The following is an 11,356-nucleotide window of genomic DNA, read 5'->3' on the forward strand; positions in this document are numbered from 1 at the left end:
GCCTACGTGTGATGTAGCTCTACGCTATTACACTAAGTTAACTGACTAGAGGCCAACAGAGAAGGAAATGAATAGTTTAAATAAAGTCGTTATTTTTGTTTGTTTTTGCGTACAAAAAGTATTCTCGTTGCTTGATAAACTTAAGATTGAGCCACTGTAGTCACTTGGACTATTTTAACGATGTCTTTAATAACTTTTCGAGGCCGGCAAGTTTCAATCCTTTTGAAGCCTATGGAGGAGTATGGAGGAGTGATCCAGCTCTCAGATTTCATCAAAAATATCTTAATTCGTGTTCCGAAGATGAACAAAGGTCTTACAGGGTTGGAACAACATGAGGGTGAGTAAATACTGACAACATTTTCATTTTTGGGTGAACTATCCCTTTAATCCGGCATGAGAACTGTATGTTGTATCTGTTTGGTGTTGTATTTTTGTCTATTTATTGGTTTCAGGTCAATGTACAGCACTTTGGTCAACCTGGTTGTTTTAAAATGTGCTTTAGAAATAAAGTTTGATTGATTGATAAGTGTGGTTGAATGATGTTAGTTCATTTGCGCATGTATTTGCTATAACAATGAAACTATTTGAAAAACAGTTAAAATCAAGTAATGATGCAATCCTTTAAATCTTAACTTTTGAGTGTAGCAGAATTAAATGGATGTAAAATGATTATAATGCCACATGTGACATTTTATTTAATGTGACAGAAAAAAAGACACAATGAATCACCAATGACATACATAAGACCAAAGATCATTATTCTTCAACTATAATTAAGTAGATGAGACTAAATTGTTACATTTGGCATACACTCTAAATGAATAGCTTTGAATAAAGTTGATCTATAAATAGGAGTCACTTTTCTTATAACACCAGTGTGTCACGGATCCACCATCATCAGCACCAGACATCCTCACTCCACCCACTCGTTCACTTTCCCCTGAATACTGATTATCTGCACCTGCCTTCACCACCTGTTGCCACTCAGCATTCCTATCAATAGCACTATTTATGCACAGCAACTTTGTCAGTTCTCTTTCCGGTCTCGTCGCTGTTACACCGACTTACCCGACTCTCTACCGCTAATCCTGTATCGTTTACAAACCAGCTAGTCTACTTACCTCCATCATCCGGTCTCCATCCAGTCTCCTTGGGTCCTCGTCTCATCTGATCCTCCTTCCAGTCTAGTCTTCACCCCTACTCTCTTCGGTTCTCCTTGTATGCCTGCATTCAGATAAGAGACTCGTTCAGACTTCCTTTCTGATCAGTTCTCATCCTGTCAACAACGTTCATCTATCAACTGCTATTATCTATCCTGTGCTCATAATAAACCTTGGTGTTATAAAATCTGTCTGTGTCCTGCCATTCCATGACAGAAGACCGGACCAATATGCAAGTCCCAACGGATCACGTCGATGAAGAGGCTTCACCTCCGATTCCTATAAACACCACTTTGCAGGAGATTATTCAAGCTCTTCATGCACTAGTCACCCAGTCTTCACCCATGGCCCGACCAGCGACCTACTCAGGTGAGGAGGGGCAGTGCAGCGGTTTCTTGCTTCAGTGCGAACTGTATCTGGAAATGCAAGCCTCACAGTTCCCCACGGAAAGAGCGAAGGTCGCTTTCATCATTTCACGTCTCACTGGACGTGCACTTCTCTGGGCCAGGGCTCTATGGGATGCCAACGGTACCGTCACTCAGTCTCTGTCAAGTTTCATTGGTCATTTTCGAGAAGTTTTCCCTCAAGCTCCCGAAGCTCTGTCTATTCACGATCAATTATTCCGTCTGCGACAAGGAAACTCATCTGTTTCAGAATATGCATTACAGTTCCGCACTCTGGCAGCTAACAGCGGGTGGAATGAGACAGCCCTGATTACCGACTATCGTCAGGGTCTCAATCGAGACATTTGCTTACAACTGGCGATTTATGATGATAACATCGGTGTGGAGAGTCTCATTCAGCGCTCCATCCGCATTGCTCAACGTCGCACGGCCTGTCTGATAACCCTGCACTGCCTCCTCCTCGCCCAGTTCCGACTGTCATCCCTCCAGTACCAGAAGCCATGGAAGTAGATTCGATCCATTTGAGTTTCTCTGAACATCAACGACGCATCAACAATAATCTATGTCTTTACTGTGGAACCGCAGGTCATCTCCTCATCACATGTCCAGTTCGTCCGCCACGACCAGTGGTGAGTACGGTTGATCTTCCTTTCTCCACCTCAACCATAAAGTATACCCCAGTCATACTTACCTATTTATCACGATCTCTTCCAGCGAAAGCGTTGATCGACTCCGGTTCTGCGGGCAATTTCATTTCACTCTCTACACTTCAAAAACTCCAAGCTCACCGGAAATCCATGAATCAGCGTCTGCATGTACAATCCATCCTGGGAAAACCGCTTGGTCGTGGTCATGTCAAGTACTGCAGTCCCATCCTTTTCCATCAAATTGGCTGCCTCCATGGAGAGAAATTATCCTTTCTGGTTCTGCAGGGCTCCACCGCTGACATTATCCTGGGACGCCCGTGGCTGGAACTCCATTCGCCAAACATCTGCTGGTCTACAGGAGAAATCCGTCAGTGGGGAGAAAGCTGTTTTTCTCAGTGTCTGTCACCTGTCAAGAAGGTTTCCTCTTCCTCATCCACCTCAGTGGCCAAGTTATCCATCGGTTCAACCACGATTGAAAGTCCAGCCACCGACTTCGAACCTGAGATCCCCATCTACTACCAGGCGTTCCAGCATGTGTTCAGCAAGCAACTGGCTACCTAACTTCCACCTCATCGGCCATGGGACTGTGCGATCGACCTGCTGCCTGGGGAGACACCGCCTCGTGGAAAGATCTACCCGCTGTCCATCCCGGAACAGAAGGCCATGGAGGAGTAAATGGAGGAGGCTCTTCGTCAGGAATACATCCAACCTTCTACGTCCCCTGCCGCTTCCAGTTTTTTCTTTGTGAAAAAAAAGGACGGAGGCTTACGCCCCTGCATTGATTATCAAACCCTCAACGCATCTACTGTCAAATTCTGTTATCCCCTTCCTCTGGTTCCAGCCGCATTGGAACAACTCCTTGATGCCCGGATCTTCTCAAAACTAGACCTTCGCAGTGCTTACAATTTGATACAAATTCGAAAGGGGGATGAATGGAAGACGGCGTTCATCACCTCTGCTGGGCATTACGAGTATAGGGTCATGCCCTTCGGTTTATCCAACGTTCCCGCTGTATTCCAAGGTTTTATGAATGAGATCTTCAGAGATTACCTCCATCGGTTTGTTGTCGTTTATATAGACGACATACTCATCCAATCTGTCTGAACACGTCCGCCATGTGAAGATGGTTCTTCAGCGACTACGCGATCACCAGCTCTTCCTTAAATTAGAAAAATGTGAATTTCATCAGGAATCCATCCAATTCCTGGGGTATGTGATACATTCACACAGAATCTCCATGCACCAGAGGAAGGTGAAAGCCATTGCTAATTGGCCACGACCTACCAACATCAAGGAGATTCAACGCTTCCTGGGGTTCGCCAATTTCTACAGAACATTTATTCAAGGTTTCAGCAAAATCAGTCCACCCATCACCTCCCTGTTAAAGAAAGGGGCCAAGTCTCTGTCCTGGACCACTGAAGCCACCAATGCCTTTGAGAAACTCAAAGAGTCCTTCTGCTCCGCTCCTACCCTCTGTCATCCAGATCCAGATCTTCCATTCCTTGTCGAGGTGGACGCTTCGACCACTGGGGAAGGAGCGGTTTTTTCACAGCGGCAGGGGAAACCTCCCAAACTCCACCCATGCGCCTTCTCCAAAAAACTGTCCCCGGCGGAGCAGAATTATGATATCGTCAACCGGGAACTGCTGGCCATCAAGCTAGCCCTGGAAGAGTGGAGACACTGGCTGGAGGGAGCGAAGTACCCATTCAAAGTCATTACCGATCATCGTAACCTGGAGTATCTTCGAGAAGCAAAACGACTCAACACCCGTCAGGCCCGCTGGGCACTTTTCTTCACTCCATTCAATTTCACTGTTTCCTACCGTCCAGGCACCAAGAACATCAAGGCTGATTCACTCTCCCGGTTATATCAACCAGAATCCACCTCCTTGAATCTGGAACCAATCCTCCCTCCAGCCATGATAGTCAGTCCCATTCAGTGGAGTATGGATGATCAAATCGCCGAAGCCACTCTAACCGAACCTGCTCCGCCGGGAGGTCCGGACCTATGTTCCATCACGTTTGCGTCTGTCCCTCATAGACTCAGTACACACATCTCCGGGCTCTGGACACCCAGGCAGCCAACAAACCCTCTCGCTCTTACAACAACGCTACTGGTGGCCCAATATGACCCAAGATACTTCCCGATATGTGAGGAGCTGCCCAGTCTGTGCCATGGCCAAAGTCCCTCGTCGTCTTCCTGAAGGCAAACTGGTTCCACTTCCAATATCCACAAGACCCTGGTCTCACCTTGGGGTGGACTTCATTACCGACCTCCCTTCCTCTGACTCTCACACCTGTGTTTTGGTGGTTGTAGATCGCTTTTTTTCGAAAGCCTGTAAATTGATTCCGCTACCTGGCTTACCCACAGCTTTTGAGACCGCCGGAAAACTCTTCAATCAAGTCTTCAGACATTTCGGGATTCCCGGGGACATCGTTTCAGATCGGGGACCTCAATTCATTTCTCGCATCTGGAAATCCTTCTTCCAGCTCCTTGGAGTCACTGTGAGTCTTACCTCGGGATATCATCCTCAGTCCAATGGCCTGACGGAAAGGATGATTCAGGAAATCGGGAGGTACCTGCGGTCATATTGCCACAATCAACAGGACTGCTGGAGTCGATATCTACCCTGGGCCGAGTACACTCAAAACTCTCTGTCAATCTACTACTGGTCTAACTCCATTTCAGTGCATCCTCGGTTATCAGCCACCCCTGTTTCCCTGGTCAGGTGAGCCTTCTGATGTCCCAGCAGTCCATCACTGGTTTCAAGAGAGCGAGAGGGTCTGGTACTCAGCACACGTTCATCTGCAGAGGGCTGTTCGGAGACACAAGGGCCTGGCAGACACTCGGAGGTCTGCGAATCCCACCTATCAACCTGGACAAAAGGTCTGGCTCTCTACCAGGGACATCCGTCTCCGACAGCCCTGTCATAAGCTGAGTCCCAGATACATAGGTCCGTTCGCAATAGAGAGGCAGATCAACAAAGTTACTTACCGGTTATCTCTCCCTGCACACTACCGTATTTCACCCTTTTTTCATGTATCACTCCTTAAACCGTACATTAACCCTCTGGTTCCCGCTTCTCCAGAAGCTGATGCTGACGAAGTACCTCCTCCTCCTACCAATGACCCATCTGAAGACAACATCTATCAAGTACAAGACATCCTTGACTCTCGACGACGGGGCGGCCACCTGGAATATCTGGTCGCTTGGGAGGGCTTCGGTCCAGAAGAAAGGTGCTGGGTTCACAGAGAAGGCATTCTAGACCCAGCTCTTCTGCAAGACTTCCATACGGCTTATCCTGATCGTCCAGCACCGAGAGGACGTGAACGTCCCCGCCGTCAGACATTTCCGCCCTCAGGAGCTGGCCGTGGAGGGGGGGTACTGTCAAGGATCCACCATCATCAGCACCAGACATCCTCACTCCACCCACTCGTTCACTTTCCCCTGAATACTGATTATCTGCACCTGCCTTCACCACCTGTTGCCACTCAGCATCCCTATCACTAGCACTATTTATGCACAGCAGCTTCGTCAGTTCTCTGTCCGGTCTCGTCGCTGTTACACCGACTTATCCGACCCACTACCACTAATCCTGTATCGTTTACAAACCAGCTAGTCTACTTACCTCCATCATCCGGTCTCCATCCAGTCTCCTTGGGTCCTCGTCTCATCTGATCCTCCTTCCAGTCTGGTCTTCACCCCTACTCTCTTCGGTTCTCCTCGTATGCCTGCATTCAGATAATAGACTCGTTCAGACTTCCTTTCTCATCAGTTCTCATCCTGTCAACAACGTTCATCTATCAACTGCTATTATCTATCCTGTGCTCATAATAAACCTTGGTGTTATAAAATCTGTCTGTGTCCTGCCATTCCATGACTAAGTGATGATTTTCATGAAAAAATCATTTTACCAAATGGCTGCTGCAAGGTATCAAAGCACATGTTGTCAATCATGGTATACTAACTAAATTAAGTAGTTTAATCCAATTGTATTCTAGGTTTTTGTTTTGTTTTTTGTTTTACAATTCCCTTACAATAAAGTAGATCATACCAGTGACCTCAACTAAAAGCTTCTTGTGAAATCATGAGATAAATTTCTGATAACTGAAAAGATACAGTGGATTAACTATGGGTCTTTCTCAATAGGTATTCTAGAAATTGGAAGGAGGTAGTCAAGTGATGTCATCAGTGTGATTTTTATTTAAGAGATTTTTGTTTAACTGTTACACCAGTGACACAACTTCAGGGGACCACTACTTTCATTATAAATTTTATAATATTTATTCTGATTTTTTTATGTAATTTAATTAATATATTTAACAGTTATGTTTACATTATTTGTATTTTAAATGGTAGAAAAAACCTGTTATTGACCTCAAAATAATAGCATAATAGCATTTTCTCTCTGTACAGACTGTGGGGACGAGCTCTTCTGTGGTGCTTGGAATTCTATATAATTAGCCTATTTAAAAATTAAATGTTGCCACATTGATAGCTCACGAAGGTGTAATTGTTCAAATAACATTGTTTTATTTTAAAATGTAAAGGAATTATTACCCTAAAGTGTTTTTCAAGTGTAATATTTCTGTAAAGGCTAGGGACAGAAAAATTGACATTTCCTTAGAATGACCCAGGTACAATAGAATACAAGATTCTTCAAGATATAGTACAATTTGCACGCGTATAAAGGATTGTCACCTTAAAAAATGTCAACTAATTTAATATAAAGAGCTGGATACTAATTATTAAGTAAATAATGTAAGCTAAATGTATTGATTAGAGTTGCCATAGACTAAGGATTTTTCTAGTCGACGAGTAGTCATTCATTTTTAAATAATTAGTCGACTAATCACACGTTTATATTAATTTCTGCTTAAATACTGGGTGCATGGAGGATTATAGTCAATCCCGCGCTCAAGCACTTGCATAAATCTGGCCGCAAAAGCAGGCTAATGATAATAAATGTGTCTGAAAAAATAACGAGGCATTTTAATTGTTTAGGCGAGACACTACAGGGTAATAGGGTGATTTTTTTAACTAGCAGATATCACCATGAAACTTTGCCAGTTGATTATCTACATTAAGATGAGAAAAAAATGTATTACAAGTTTTCTGTAATTGAATTTTTAAATATGCAAATGAGGCATTATCTAATTAAATATGCACTAATTTGCATATATTTTAAATATGTATTTTGAGTATTGGATAAAGCCAGGTTCAAAATTATTTTTTCATGTGTTCACATATTAGATGGGGAAAAAGTTACAGAGGGATTTATGGATATCTACTTTTGTTATCCTGTAAATCAGAATATACTGCCAAAAGCCTTAAATTATTTTCGCCATGTGTTTTTTAATAAAATGTTATATAAATCAGGCTAGGAATAATATATTTACAAATCCCTATGTAAATGTCTTCATAGTATAACTAGGTACAGGACTGGAAAGTTTTGTGTATATCGGTGCTACTGAACTTGAGATTTCAGACTTGGAGTATGAGAGAAAAGTCATTTAGAGAAAACGGGCTTTAAAGATATAGCATCAGCCAATGAGATTGCGCATTTAGAGTAAAATCCCCCCTTTTACTTTCACGATTGGATGCTGATAAAAAGGAAATGACCATATTTGGATCCGACAATATTGTACAGGAGAGAGAGAGAGCTTTAACGGTGTGTGTGATTACAGGGTGCAGATCGCAGAGCGATCGCAGAGCAGAGGGATGATTTATAACGACAACTTTTGATGAATTTATGAGAAATCTACAGACGCAAACAGACAAAGTGTAGTAAAATAAAGACCTAAATGTGAATTTTGGACTTTTTTTCACCACAAGTCTGAAAGACATATTATTGAAGACAAATATCCCAAAATCTCAAAATCGACCAGTGAAAAAAAAAACGATGTTTTTGCCTGCCGTGTCTCGCCTTAATAAACGAATGTTTTCTAAATCAGTGTCGACAGCAAACATATCTTCATCTCCGCTGTAAAGCGGATGCGCCTTTAGAGAGAAATGCACCTTTCATACGGATTATATCAGATGGTATTTGCTTTCGATTCGAAAGTGGACATTTCAAGCTTTATATAGGTATATTTCTCATGTATGTGAGGCTAGTATATGTAGCGTCTGGACCAATCACACACACACAAATTATTCATTTTATCTAATGAATAGTCCGTCAAACTCACTCTCCCAACAAAGATCAGTGTAACTTCCCCCAAAACTAACATCCCAATAAAGCTAACACCACTGGCAGAACTTGGGGTCCTGTTACATAGAAAAGGAAATTCCTGAGAGATGTGACACTCACTTAATTCTCCTGAGAAGGAGAAATAAACCCTGTTAATCCTATATATTCTATATATAACCACTTGAGAAATGTATAAACATGTATCTAATTTTCACATCTCATGATTTTCCTTCTGATGTTGTTTTGGCCTATGTTTTCTTGTAAACTCTAATGGGTTAATGTTTCAGACTTTGCATACTATGGTTAGCCAATGTCATATGTGTGGCATATTTGGTCTCTATAACTTGGTACTTTGAAGATCGAAATGACTGTGTACATGATATGTCGATAACAACAACATATTATTATTACAAGAATCTTTCAGTTTCTTCATCGGCTACCACCCCTCCAGCGGGCACATGCAAATTAGCACCCTTGAAACAAAGAGCCATTAACCAAATTCTCCCGCCTGGAACTTCCACCTTTCTTATTGGTTAAGCCAATCCTGAGAGGTGGGACCTTTCCTTTCTAAGGGTTTATATTGCATCTCTTGGCTCTCTCTTCCTCTCTCTCTCTGTCTCTCTCTCTCTCTCTCTCTCTCTCTCTCTCTCTCTCTCTCTCTCGACCCTCTGAGATTCTCTTAGCTCTCTTTTCCTCTTGGTCCTTCCTGAGAAATCCTGAGGTGAAGACGATGCTAAATTAGAAGTTTTCTAGGGACCCCAAGATCCTCTGACTTCAACTGGTTCTCTCTCATTAAAACAACATCAGCAAAGATCAACTGGAGCCTCAACTGCATCCGGACAGTTTAATTCAAATGGGCGAGACATGCAAGTATCAAACTTAGTCTCATTATTCGATACATTAAGTATCCTTACCCCTTTTAAAGAAGGGCGTGTTAGAACTAAACTGATGGTTTGCTAAAGGCTGTTGATCTGCTGAATTTCAAACAATGCTATAACTTCTTGCTTTCCTGTATTCTTCTTCAGCTCTCTTTCCCTTGGTAAACTGTATGCATATACGTTGTTTATCAGTTCATTTATGAGATGCGCTTCAGTTCACGGAGACCATGAAAGCGCGCCTTCATTGTTTTATTTTATTATCGAAATAATATTTTTTTATTATAATATTATGAAATATATTTATAATATCTCTTTAATCTCAAATCTCAAAATATTTATCTAAAAATATTTCGACTTTAATCTTTAAACTTTTTTTTTTACGTTGCGGTTCAGGGCTTCCGTAACACACCCATAGTGAAAAAAAAATATTTGTAATATTTTTGAAAAAAAAAATTTATATAAGTAACTACATAAGATAGCTTTGGGTGTGAGTGTGTGCAAGTTACAGGATATTTACCATAGGCTTTATTTTATTCAGAAATTGTAAAACCCCATAGGGAAATCTCGAAGGAACCAACAGCCAATTTCCGGTTCTTATTTCCGGTTCCGTTTCTTAAGTCATACCTGCACGACTCTATAACAGGTTGGAACTAATGAACATGAACCAATTAAATGACAGAACTGATAACAGGATTGGAAAATAAAGCAATGAAAACATGACACATGAACTAAAGAACAATGACAAGAACACATGAGGGGAACAGGAAATCACATGATATTAACAAATTTCATGCAATGTCGAAGCGGGCAGAGCAGGTGGCTACCAAGGTGAAGCAGGCTGAACTGGACAACTCGAAGGTGGAGCAGGAAACCATCTCGGGGCATGGAACTATGGTGGTGCATGCTGAGTTGGAGACCATGGCAGAACTGAAACATGGAGCTCAGAGAGTTCAGAAATGGCCTCCGTGGCTGTCACAGGAAGCACAGATAGTACAATGGCGCCATCTAAGGCCAATTCACACTGCGCAGACAACCACCAGCAAACTTAAAAGTAAGAGAGAATGAAGTCTGACTGGGGTAAAAAATGGATGATCCTGTCACCACAATCAAAATTTTACTGTTACTAATGTATTTGCGTGTCATTCTTCGCCTGAAAACACGCAAGCAAACCGAAAGATGCTGTGGATGAAGCCATGGTTGCTGCGACGGGGAAGACGCGGCACCTACTAGAATTTATGCAGAGAACTGAAGTCAGAAGATTTACTAAGCTTTCAGAATTGTGCTTGTGTGATCCCTAATCAGTTTCAGCATCTACTTCAGATGGTGACACCAATCATTCAACGGCAAAATACAAATTTCAAAGATGCCATTTCACCCGGTGAATGCCTAATGATAAGTCTTCGGTTCTTGGCAACAGGTACTGAATAGCCTATGTTTCATCTTCCATCAATTTAAGTTATTAGCAGTGTTGATAGGTGTTTATATAAGATATAGGTTTAAATTTTCAACATTGCAATTCTGAAAGCGTAGAGCCATCTATCAGGTTCTCAAAGAAAGACATCTGAAGGTAGTCATTCTGATCCTCACCACTTTGCTTTAATTAATATATCAATATACTGTATAACTACCTTATTGCAAAGAATATGTTGGCATCCGTTCTGTTCTTTTCGCTATAAGTGAAGTATGCACATCGTTATTGGAACTGTCCGGTCCGGTGGTACTGAACAAAGTCAGTGTTGTCAACGCTATATAATTCAATAAGAGGGTCACTGGCAGTGCTATGAAAATTAACCATAGTATTATTGAATTTTTTTTTTTTTGTAGTAACACCATGGTAACCCCACATTAATAATGATTTTGCTACAAAAACCAGATTAACCATGGTTTTGGCGCTAAAAATGTGGTTATACAAATAGGAATCAATACGCCAAAAAAAACCCCAAAAAAACATGGTTTTTACTATAATATAAATGCAAGTTGAATAAATATTAAATCAGCTTATCCGATGCGGCAGGATCAAAACGAGACCAAGCGGTCTAAAAGAGTTACGGTTCAGAGTGTTTGACTGATTCTATTG

The sequence above is a fragment of the Siphateles boraxobius genome, unplaced genomic scaffold, assembly GCF_051911475.1.
Source record: "Siphateles boraxobius isolate OS27281-9 unplaced genomic scaffold, OSU_SipBor_1 19, whole genome shotgun sequence".
NCBI classification, from domain to species: domain Eukaryota; kingdom Metazoa; phylum Chordata; class Actinopteri; order Cypriniformes; family Leuciscidae; genus Siphateles; species Siphateles boraxobius.